The sequence below is a fragment of the Falco cherrug genome, chromosome 8 (genome assembly GCF_023634085.1).
Source record: "Falco cherrug isolate bFalChe1 chromosome 8, bFalChe1.pri, whole genome shotgun sequence".
In the NCBI taxonomy this organism is placed as follows: domain Eukaryota; kingdom Metazoa; phylum Chordata; class Aves; order Falconiformes; family Falconidae; genus Falco; species Falco cherrug.
The window spans coordinates 47698495-47710880 of NC_073704.1; the positions used below are offsets into that span (position 1 = coordinate 47698495).

At 38.3% G+C, this 12386-nt stretch overlaps 1 protein-coding gene across 1 annotated transcript in view; it reads right to left on the reverse strand.

Annotated features, from left to right (window-relative positions):
* KCNIP1 (potassium voltage-gated channel interacting protein 1) overlaps positions 1-12386 on the reverse strand; it is a 436769-nt gene that overhangs the window by 407078 nt on the left and 17305 nt on the right. The gene's annotated exons all lie outside the window — the stretch shown is intronic.

The following is a 12386-nucleotide window of genomic DNA, read 5'->3' on the forward strand; positions in this document are numbered from 1 at the left end:
GCTTAACCTGTCTGATCAGCAAATTATCCTTAGTTACTTATTACAAAACTAGGAAAAACTTAACACCACCAGTTCAGGGTCTCTAGAATATTCAGAAGCCATACAAAACAATTCAGAAATTTTCCTTTTAGCAATTTCCACAACAGAAAAAATAGCATTTAGGGTTAACTGACTGACTCCAAATTTACAAAGTGGCTTGAAGTTAGATAATATTTTAACACAGGAAGAATAATTATAAGTATTGATTGCAGGCAGTTCTCTTTTGTGAGAGTGTTGGTGTTGTTCAGCCCAGAGAAGAGAAAGCTCTGGGGACACCTCATAGCAGCCTTCCACTTCCTAACGGGGGCTACAAGAAAGCTGGAGAGGGACAAGGGCATGCAGTGACAGGACAAGGAGTAATGGCTTTAAACAGAAAGAGAGTAGCTTTAGATTAGATAGAAGGAAGAAATTCTTCACTATAAGGGTGGTAGGACACCGGCACAGGCTGTGCAGAGAAGTTGTGGATGCCCAATCATTGGAAGTGTTCAAGGCCAGGTTGGACGGAGCTTTGAGCTTTGGTTTAGTGGAAGGTGTCCCTGCCCATGGGCAGGGCAGTTGGAACTAGATGATCCTTAAAGTCTTTTCCAACCCAAACCATTCTATGATTCTACTTCTTACCTTTTATCATTCCAGTCAGATTTTCAGAAAGTCTCAGCGTGCTAAATAAGTTATTCTGCATTCAGCACAAAGAGCAAGCAAGGAGAGCACCTGAAAATACTTCAGCTTCAGCAAAAAGATAACACAAGATTAATTTTACAGATGGGGGGCAGGGAAGAGAGTTCTTTGTAAGGCTCCATCTCTTCAGTAAATTATTTGTACCACACACGAAACAAGGTGACCTGAATGAAGTAAATACAGGCTGTGTAGTCCAATCAAACTCAAGGCCATTCTTATAAAACCTCTTTGAATAGTCTTTAAATAATTTTATACAAATGCTTTAAAGTCTAAAGAGACAACACAATGTATTAAAGAGGTGTCGCTGAAAGAAACCTCAAAGACAGAGGTTGAACAAAAGAATTGTGTTTGAAACGCTTATTGGTTTATAGTTTACTAAAGCACTGCATAATTTTCTCTCTGCTGGAATATTTCAAAACATTGGATATGTTTAATTGTACAGTAAATAAAGAAATAAATCTTGACTACTTTTTGGAGATTACTCTTAATAATCAAATGACCCCTATGTCAATAGGGCTATCAGCCTCAACAGCCTGAAACCATAACACCAGATTTTAAGCCTAGTCTACAGAAAATAATTACCAGCTCTGGAATCACGAAATAGTTGCAATGAACAAATGCCTCCAGTTAATTATTCTTATATGAACTAGATTGACAGAAAGATGATTATTGGACAGCCCTCAGAACTGAATTACCCTCTGATTTCTGGCGAGAAGATGCCCACAATCATGTCTGAATCTTGCATACCAAGAATAATGTGAAACCTGCCACTACTGCAGCCTATAAAATACACAACTAGGATGAAACTGATAAACAATGTGAGTAAATAAACTATCTGACCTGTCTAGAGACTTAGCACCACAGGTTTTACCTTTACTGCACTTAAAAATATTAAACTTGTTACATAAAGGGACTGCTGTGTGAGTAAACATTTGCTGCCTTTACTTACACATACTGTTGGTTCTTTCCTATGATCCTGAAGCTAGTGACAGAAGCAGGTGAACACACAAGAAAAGGTGAGCAAAAGAACACCCTTTTATCCATATCCGTCAATGGTCAGAAAATCAGAGAGTTACAACTGCAAAACCCAGATGCGTGGCTAACCACAAGGGGCTTGAACTCAAAGGTGAGGGAATTCAGGTGATTCACTGCTAAAACAGACATTCCTCTTTCTCCAGCTCTGACCTTGCAGTGAACTTTTTGCCTTGGACTTGACATGAAAGAATAGTTTGCCTGTAAAGGATGCATCGCTGTTTAGGTTTTGGTTTTTTAAGCCTTTTGCAAGTGCATGTTTATCAGACAGACTGACAACAGAAATTAAATCTGTATGAGAAATTATGTATCGAGCAATTCATTCAAAATATAGCACTTAGGCGGCTGCATAAAGATATACATTAATAAAACTTTTATAAGCTGTTTTAAAGCTTCTATCTATGGAAAGGCAGATCAGATTAAAAATCTGAAGTCTCCATTGTTCCTTTTATAGCCACTGATGTTCCCCTCTATAGTCACTGAAACAGTTCTTCATGCCTCACTAGTGGTTCTTCATGCCTCACTAGCAGATAGGAAATAATTCATTGCCTTCTCTACTGCTTTCAGTAAAGCAATGAAATAGCACCAATGAACAGAACTTTTAAAGGTGTTAAAATATTATGCAATCAATCAAATTACCTGAACGTGAATTATATACCATTTACTCTTCAGAAGTAGCATGTTAATGTGGTGATTCAATAGACTATAAACAAATTGAAGCACCCACACACACCTCATGAAAAGAATGTGGGGTTCTTTATGGCCAGGTAGAAACACTATTGTTTGATTCTTGCCCAAAGATCTCCATACAAGAAAATAATTTAGACTGGAAGAATCAAGTCATCCTGGCAAAGCTGAAGTTATTGACCTATGCTGTTGTGGCCTGCCTACATCCATAGAGCATTCTCAGCTTCCCAATATTCTCGCAGCATCCTTTGGGGCAGATTATCTGGCATGAGAAAAAGACAAAATTGCACAACCAACTTTAATAGCTCCTGGCAGTTTCTATTCTGTAAAGTTGTAGCAGTGCTGCATTTGAGAGTATTTTCCAGACCAGCAGAACACGTTGCCAACATCCCAAGTAAATGCTCACCACAAGTTTAGGAACAGATTTACACAAGGTGGCTTTATTCACCCCAGAATGGCCACCCTAGTGGGGGCACCTGAGCATTTTCTGAATGAATACAGCTCTTCCAGCATGTCCTACTGTCTGTGCTTTAAGCACAGGACCTCTTGTCTTTGGTCTTAGTGTAGCAATGTGTATTGGAAGGTTGGGTCTGACATTGGTGATGAGGAAAATGACGTGAATTTTTGACTGAGATGTGAACCCCTTACATAAGCTGCTCAATGCTGTGGCTCAGCCTGCAGCATTCTGAGCACCAGCTCAGGAAAATCCACCCCTTTTACAAGTGATAGGAAATAAAAGTGTCAACTGTGCTGTTATTGCTGATTTCAGCAGAAGCATCAAGTGTTTAATTGACTCCTAGCCGACTCACTGGCTCAGTGGCAGCTTCAGGGCAGGACTGCGGAGTGACACCTCATTTTTACCATGGGTCAAGGTGGCACTGAATGCGGATATCAAATTCCAGTTTTTGCCACATCTGCCTCCTGGAAGTCACGTACTAAATTGGCCTCAAAAAACCACAAATCTATTTGGTCTTTCTAATAGCTAAAACATTGGTTGCTTTTCCAGGGCATTTGAAATATGCCCTGTATAACTAGCAACAGAGAAACCTGCAAATAGAAGGGACATTACAAAGAGATACAGGTTACACTGAACTGGTGAGGCAGACCAAAGCTGAGAACAGGATTTAAGGCAATGGAGTCAAGAGCCTGTTTGGGTAATATGACACTGTTAGTTTCATAAATGAGGCTTAATGTAAGAGGCTAAAACAGCAGTAGATATTACTACCGTATAATCAAATTAATGTTAACAGAGTGACCAACATGCTTAGTTATGGACAGTGTTGAAAAAGAAGAAAAAAAAGTTTCAGAATGACAGTTATCAAGTTTGCTTAAAGCCACTTAAAAATACTAAAATTTTCAGTTAGTACTACAGAATAGGTAACATGCATTTAATGTCAGCAAATATACAATACCTGCATGACAAAACTGTTTTGTTGCCGTTTTTCCCCAAACATTTCCTACATAACATTGTGCCTAAAAGCCAGCTGCTTTCAAAAGCATCAGAATATTTTGCCTGGACTACAGAGCATATGAACACTGAGGAGGTTCTGGAAATCTTCAGGTAAAATACAAGAACCATAGCTCTGACCATAAAGGCCATGTACCACCTTCACCAGTATACCAATATACTACAGTCTCAGAAACATTCACAGACTAAAAACCAACCAAACAAAAAACCCACACAAAACTGCACAAACCTGTCAAAATGAAGGAGCCCAAACTGCAAATAGAAGAACAGCCTTTAAAAAGACAACAAAAAACACCAACTGACCAAAAAAAGCCCCCTATTACTGGTATTTGTTGGCGAGTGTTATGGGAATGGACAGTCTAGGAGAGCTGAAAGCAAGGGGAGGCATACAAATATATCTTTCTTGATACATAATAGATGCTTCCAATCACAGGTTTTGAAAATCTGCAGGTCACTCAGACAGCTGACATTGCCACATCCTGCTCCTTGAGCGAGCCGCAGCTGATCGTGGGCAAGAGGATCCAAATTCTAGATTGCACTATGTAAATGCGGTTGTCAGCATAGGACACCTAATAACTGAAGCTCTCAGAGTCCCTAGCCACTTGAAGATACTCTTAATAAATGAGAAGCTCCTGTAGTCTCACAGCCTCTTTAAAAGTTCAATTAATAGATCAATACAGGAAGTTTGATACCCAGCTGGTTCTTCACTGGAAAGCAGCATTATTTTTTTTTTTTTTTTTAATGAATAAAACACTACAGAAGCTGTTTTGGAACAAGATTAACAACATGCTTCTTCTGTTATTTTATATTGTGATAATCTGCACTGTTTAGGTTCATGTTTGCACGGGATTTATCTACATAGAAATGCAGTAAACCACCCATTCAGCTGACATTTAAACTCTCAGATGGTATTAAGAACAAGTATTTTATACAGCTTTAAAATATCAAGACTCTACAGGAAGGTAGTATAAGAAGAGAATGAAATTTAGACTCAAACTGATGACACTTCATGATCTCAAATCATAGCAATGTACAGGGATATACTTGTGCCTATTAAGATTGGAAAAATTATTTATCAAAGGATAAAATTTAATTCAAACCAAGAAAAATGAACAGATAAAGTGTAATTCTGTTGCCTCCATCTTCTCAACTCAACCTAGTTTCATGTCAAAAGCAGGCACTGGCACTTGATTGCAATAGTCAGAAATATTAATTCAGAAGTTAAGAATTAATCTGCCTGCAAAAAATGAAGGTACAAATCCCAGCTGTAGGTATTAAGATATGCTTTTCCCAGCATTGAAGAGCTAAGTGACTAAAAGACACGTAATTAATTCTGTAAGACTATTCCCGTGTGTTGCACTGTGGTTGAAAGAAACAATTCTGCACAGGAGACTGGTAGCATTTAGCAGTCCACATCAGCCTTGTTTTTCTTAGTAGCTGGAGATACAAGCAAAACTGGTGCTGATCCAAGTTGCTGCTCCAGTGTGATTGTGCTTTCTCTCAAGTCCTACCCATGGGGAGTACAGCACAACAGTATCTAGAAGCAAGTTTGCAACAGAATGAGAACAGCTCAGAAACAGAACAAGAGATCTACTTTGCTGGAAGCAACACATTTTAGGGGAAAAAAACAACAACACAAAACCAAACAAAACCCCAAAACACACACCCCCTTCCCCATGCAGACACAAACATCCCCAACAAAACCAAAATCATAAGCCTACCAGACATGTCACCAAATACTCTATGATCACTGACAAGCTGGGGACTGGGAAAAGTTAGGAAAAGCATGAAAAATACCAAAGTAAAATTATCACTAGTAAACTAATCAGATAAAAGCACTTTGGAAAGCTAGTTGTAAGAGCTCAGATGCCACCAACAAAAGGAAATACAATCTCTAACCTCCCTTCTGCAATATTGCTAATTTTTGTATGATACTGAATGTTAACACTTATTCTGTAAAGTTATGCAGAGCTATCATGCTCCTAATCCCAATTTCTGTCAATTCATCTCACCAACTGTAAAAAAGCAAAGTCCCCAGGTGCATACATCACCAGATGCAGATGACAGTAATCTAGGAGACATATTTAAAGGTGTTTTTTCTTTTTTTAATAAACGGCTTTTAACAGCAATTTCAACTATAGTATTTCATTATTTTGGTTAAAAATTATCAAGTATATAGTTCCAAAACAAAACCTAATAAAGCAGCACTGCATCTCCCATTTCCAACATTCCCACTAGGAAAGTTTTGCTAATGAAAACACAAGAGGAGGTTTTTTGTTTGTTTTGTTGTGGGGTTTTGCATGTTTGATTTTTGACAAAAAGCTGGCTAGCTGGGGAGGTTTTTTTTTGGTTTTTGGGTGGGCAGAGAATGGTGAAGAGATGATTACAAAATTGGGTCATCTCAAACAGCTGGGCTTTTTTCCCATAATTATTTTATTATCTTTCTGTTCAGGAATGTTAGGCTGGTTGGCCTATACATTCTCTCTTCCCCATACCACGCTACAGCTACAGTAATCACTGTTCCAAAGTTTCCCCTGTTCTCAGAAATAAATTCCAACAGCTAAAAGATTACACAGATCTAGCCATCAATAGTGATTTTCATCAGGCAATATGAATTCAATTACGTCTGACTTATCTACACATTTTTTAAGCCATTGTTCCCATCTGGTTTCTCTTTCCTTGTGGTAATTAATTATGTGAAGCTACAAGTCACATGTTTTTGAAGGCTAAAGGAAGAATCAGCCATGACTTCAGCCATGAGCCATTCAGCACTCGTGATCTTTGTCTGTTGTCTCTCTCTTTTCCAGTGTATTTTTGGACACTTTTATTACCATCTCTCAAGTTGCTTGTCAGTTGTAATAACTCATTTTGCACCTTGACCGTTCTGCTCTTATCCCAACATGCTTCCACTATTTCATCTGTATTAGTCTCTTACGGTGCTTATCTTCCTGCACAGTCAGGATCACTGCCTGCCGTTTCCAGCAGTGACCAGCTTTCCTAATATTACCTTCCCAGATGACTGTACATCAGCTTCCCAAGCCTGCTGAAATATCTTTTTTGAAGCCCATTATTCTCGTACTACTACTGCTCTCCTTTCTTCATGTAGGACTGTGAAGCCAGTCATTTAACAAATGCCTTCACCTAACACTGCCCTCCTCCATCAGTCCATCCTAATATCATGTAGTTCTGAACAAAGAAAAATAATAAAATCTTTTTTTTTTAGCAAATTCTTTAACAGTACTTAGTATTATCTATTGTACCATACTGACTGATATAAAGAGTTATGTATTACCCTTAATATGTGTATGGCCAGTAAAAATGTTGAAATTCAATAAAGACAAAACAGAAATGTCAAACTAAAGTACATATTTCAAAGATGGAGAGATTTGCAGATACTGCACTTGAGCAAAATAAAACTTATGGGCTAAACGCCAAAACCTGATGTTTAGCAATCTTTCTTGCTTCGTAACGAGAAAAAAAATTAACAGCCTCTTCAACTGATGACACAGGACTTCTGTGCTGACTGATCCAAGACCCTCAAGATCTAGCTAGCATGCAACTGAGACTGAAATTTTTACTCCCTTAACTGTATCTGTAGTAATAAATGTAGTACTTGGTGTATGAATGTGGTAGAATAGCGTTTGAATATTGCCAATGGCAATCCTTCAGCATAATTTATTTAAACAGATTACGGTCCACACACATCCAGCTCCCCAGCCTCTCTGCATCTCTCATCATGTGATTGCAAACAATAAGGAAAAAGAACGAGATTTTTGGCAGAAGTCACAAGTGGGCTGTAAGACACATTTAGTTTAAGTAATATTAATTTGCTCTCCAGTTCCATTAAAACTATGGACATGGTTGAAGAGATAAGCAGAACTAATGCTGAGCTTTCATCTGAGATTGAAGAGCATAGCCTGTATTTCAATAGTCCTTTTAAATCATGAAAATAGTGGGATTTTTCTTTTCTGTTTATCCACAACTTTGGCAGAAACAAATTAGAGTCTTCCCTTCCCTAGGCAGGCAGAACTAGGGCTATCTATGGTTTTGCACCTATTTTCTTCTTTCTGCTCCAATTTATATTTCTCTTTTGCGGGGTTTGCTTTTGCAACGATTTCTTGTTCTGTTCTCTACATTTTCTCACTTCAATGACTCTTCTCCTGCACATCCCATTTTATAAGGAAATTCAGGCTGGAAGTTCTAAAGGAAGACATCTACAAAGCCATTCAACTGTATGCAAAAAAAATAGGTGAACAAAGGGTGTATGGAGAAGAAAAACTGCAGTGAGAGAAGTTTGTATTTCACATGTCAATTCTTTGGGGAACTTAGTAGAAATTTATCATTAAAGACTTACAAATTATTCTAAATCTACTCCAGTTTTGCCTCTCTGGTCTTTTATTCTTCATTAAAAAAATGAGTTTGAGACAAGAGTCAACAAGTCTGACTTGAAAAATATCAGCCAGTTCAAATTAGGTTTAGAAAAACCCTACTGCATTGAATTCAAAGAATAAGAAAGAGTATACATTTTTATAGCTTTTAACGACATAATACCATTTTAAGACGACACACCTTACTCTACTTGTGAATATAACACTAGTGAATCTCAGTGAAACACTCTCATAACACCTTACTCAATAGGAAGAGGAGTGACCTGTGTGCATCAGACACAAGCAATGCAGCCTCCTGCCATATGATTAGCATTATTTTTCTTTTGTGACTTGGGCCATTTCTCTTGCTCTCTTCTCCCCCAAAACAGAAAACCAACAACTACTGTATTTGGCCCATGTATGACAAGACTAATCATCCACAGCAATTAAAATGCACTTTTCCCTCAAGCAAACCTTGATGCCTATCATTAGTCATGACTATTTCCACATTAAATCTCAACTTCCATTTCTAATCTTTTCTGCATTACTGTTGCAGTGTCATTTGAAACATGATATTGCTGTGTGGGTTTGAATTTTTAGTGTAATACATTCTGATAGGCATTTATAGAAAAAGATCATTTGAAAGAAAGAAAATCCCATGCAATTCTATTAGGGCAAAGAGCCAACATGCAACATGAAAACACAAAAGACCCCAACCTTTGCTTTTCTAAGCAAATATGTATAGTGATATACTTCAATGTCTGAAAAGAAACGTTACAATAAACCTCTCCCTCCTTAATACAAGCCATAATGTTTCCATTTTCTATTTTTACACCCCATAACACTCTCAGATATACTACATGCTACTGGTCCTCTGCTCAAGAAATCAAAGCTACTTTGAGAACAGTCTACTGCTTTAACATTCTGTAACCTATATTTCTTAAACACTGTCAGACAACTATTGCTTGATCACAGGGTGCTCTTGAGAATCAACAGATCTTGGCCTTAGAGTCAACTCCTATCTAATCCCTAGAAAGGATTCAATGAGGGCACTATCAGTCAGGCTGCTAAATCACCCCAGCTCTGAAACAGTTCTTAAAGTGCTTGAGCATGTCGACAGGTTCAAAGTTATCTGTCCAAGATACTTCAAAGCCCTATCACTGGAGTACTCTGATGGCTATTACAGCAAATCTGATCTAACAGCTTTTCCCAAAGAGACAGACACACCTCTCCCCTCTTCCTACATGTGCAATGTTGCCTTTGATCCAGACACTGGCTCTCACCTCAGCATTGGGACCTGGCTCACAGAAGAGTTGTTTTCCTTATGAGGTTAGTTTTAGGCCAGTCTAGCTAATATTCAATTATTAATTCAATAGAGGGGTGTCATGGCATCCAACAGACTTAACAGAAGTGAAAGGTTAGCTTTCAGGATGGATGTTAAACACCTACTGGCACTGAAAAATGGATTAATATTTCCTACATTTCATGGGGATTTCTGCATTCGCACAGAACCTCATCCTAATGTAAGTTAATTAGGGAAGTAGGAACCTGATCATCTCTCCTTCCCAATATGCACATATTGCCAAAAACTCAATTAGTTTAAATTAGCAGAAGACATTATTTATTACTAATCAAACGAGTGCCTGGGAAAAGGCAATCAATGAAGTTCTGCACAAGACTGGAGCAAAAGATGTCATTTAGGCATTAGTCAGCTCCCTTCACCAAAGGCTGCACCCAAGCAGAACGTTATGCATTAGATAAACACATGATGCTTTACAAAGCCCAGTAATAAAAAGGCAGCCATTAGCCTTCACTTCTCAAATCAGCTCTTACTGGCTGGTATCTTGTAAAATTTCCTTCTTAATTCATTCTGAAAAACAACACATAATAAGCCTTCCTGACATGTATTTATTGGGTGCTCTTCACAGCACAAGTGCTGTTAAATTGCTTCCCACACACCAAACTTTTCACCTTCAATATTTTCAAGCTGCAAACCTGAAGGTCCTTCGGCTTTAAAAGCACCAAATCTGTAAGTGTAAGTGTACATAGCAATATAGTCTTATTCTGATATAAGGTAAACTTTGGTAGAAAGAGAATTGCCGCAAACTGGAGTATAGGACACGTATTCTCACAGTATGTTAAGCTTTTTTAAAACAGAAGCATTTGGAAGTAGAGCTTTTAAAAAAATTATTATGAATATAAATAATTGCATATAGCACCAAATAAAGAACAAAGTATGTCAAGAGGTGGACTGGAATAATTTCTTTGGCCTGCATAACTTGCAGCGTTTGCTTCTTACATAATAGGAAAACAACAGCATTTTCATATAGAACACCACATCCTCCTTTTTGCACTTGCTGGAAAGTGCAGGAATGGCAATGAGCATCCATTGACAAGCACAGCTCCATCCTGCCCAGATGTCACATCTGGAACAAGAGTTCTTTCACCTTGCTCGTTCAAGGATTCTGTCAGAGATACATCAAACACTAGCAAACAAATAGTTGCCTGTGAAAAGGCAGATCCTCAACACCTTAAGCTACAGCAAAATGTCCTGGTCACTGGTTGGGGTAACGAGGAAGAAGTATACTTCTCCTCTCCTTCATCTCCTGTTAGCATGCTGCAGGAAAGCCAGACAACTGGCACACTTATAATACAATACCTCCCAAGCACTGCAGCTGTCAGGCCAGGAGAAAATCAAGGCCTTTTTATAAAACACATGCAGTGCTGAGAGTGACTTTACCAGTAACACTGTCTTCCTAATACCTCCCAGCAGGCGTGGCTACATAAGAAGCAGATAGGCTTTCATTAAAGTCACTGAGGATACTAGGCTGTTTACTAAAGAGTGGCACTTATGACATTTGATTTTGGATGAGCGAGGACGGTACACTCTAAAAGTTTATTTCCACGTTTAATGAATTTGATAACGGCATAAGCTTTTTGTTCCTTAATGTCATTAGTTGTTCAAATCTTCCTGTTGCAACAGAGCCTAGGAACCTCATGCAGAGACCAAGAGGTCCCCCATTGGACAGATGAAGATAACAAGCCTTTTTGCCCCCTCTTTATTACTACACTGAGCATGTGACTTACCATATGTTGCTTGGATGTTGAAAGGTTTTGTTGCTTGAATCCTCAGCCTGCTCAGAATTAGCCTCTATTCAAGGGTATGACTGACAGGATGCCAGAGATCTCTAAGACCACCACACTGCTCTGTCACAGTCTCAATAGACACGTGCAGCACTGCAGACGTGAACCTCCAGTGCGACACTTTGCAATGGCATTATTACCTGGTCAAACCAAAATTTACTTTGATCTGAAAATGGAACACTGCTGGAGCCAATATCAATACCTATGTACACACAATGACAGATCTCAGGGGCGGATCAGAGCTACACCACAGTCAGCAGCTTTTAGCCCAACATACCTATATACTACTTTGTGAAGCCACTAAGTCTGCTACAAATTTCCTCATAAATAATTCATTCTGCACCTGTAATAGAATTACTTCAACAGTTAAGCCACTTCAGATGTGTGGCCAATACCAAACAGCCTGGCTGTTTGCAAGTCTTTTTGTTTTTCTTATTTTTTAAACACATTTTTGAGCTGACTCAAATCTAAATGTGAAGTCTTGCACAAAGGCTTATCAGCAGCATTTGTGACACTCTCTTAAAAACTTTCAATCCATAAACAAATTTCTGAATTACAGTGGAAACAAATATAGCATCATCATCCATGATGGATAAAACCATTACAAGATCTGACACATTTAAAGGAAGGAGAAAGAAACCCAAAACCCGAAAGAGTGCCTTCTTTCACTTCTTGACCTGAGTAAATTACAACAGCTATTTAAAAAAAAAAAAAAAAAAAAAAGTTGTCAACCTTATTACTATTACTGTCACTATAAAATTTTGTCTCCAAACACAGATTATGCTCAAGTCAAACAAGAAGAAACGCTTCCTGGGAAGAAACCATCAGGGAAATTGGCCAAAGTTTTAACTCATTGAAAATCCAGTAGGTGAGAGAACAGCACTCAAGTGGGAATTCCCATGCAAATCACTTGCAGTCATGACTAAAAGAGTTAAAAAATAAAAAAGAAGGAGTTCAAAATATGTAGACATGGT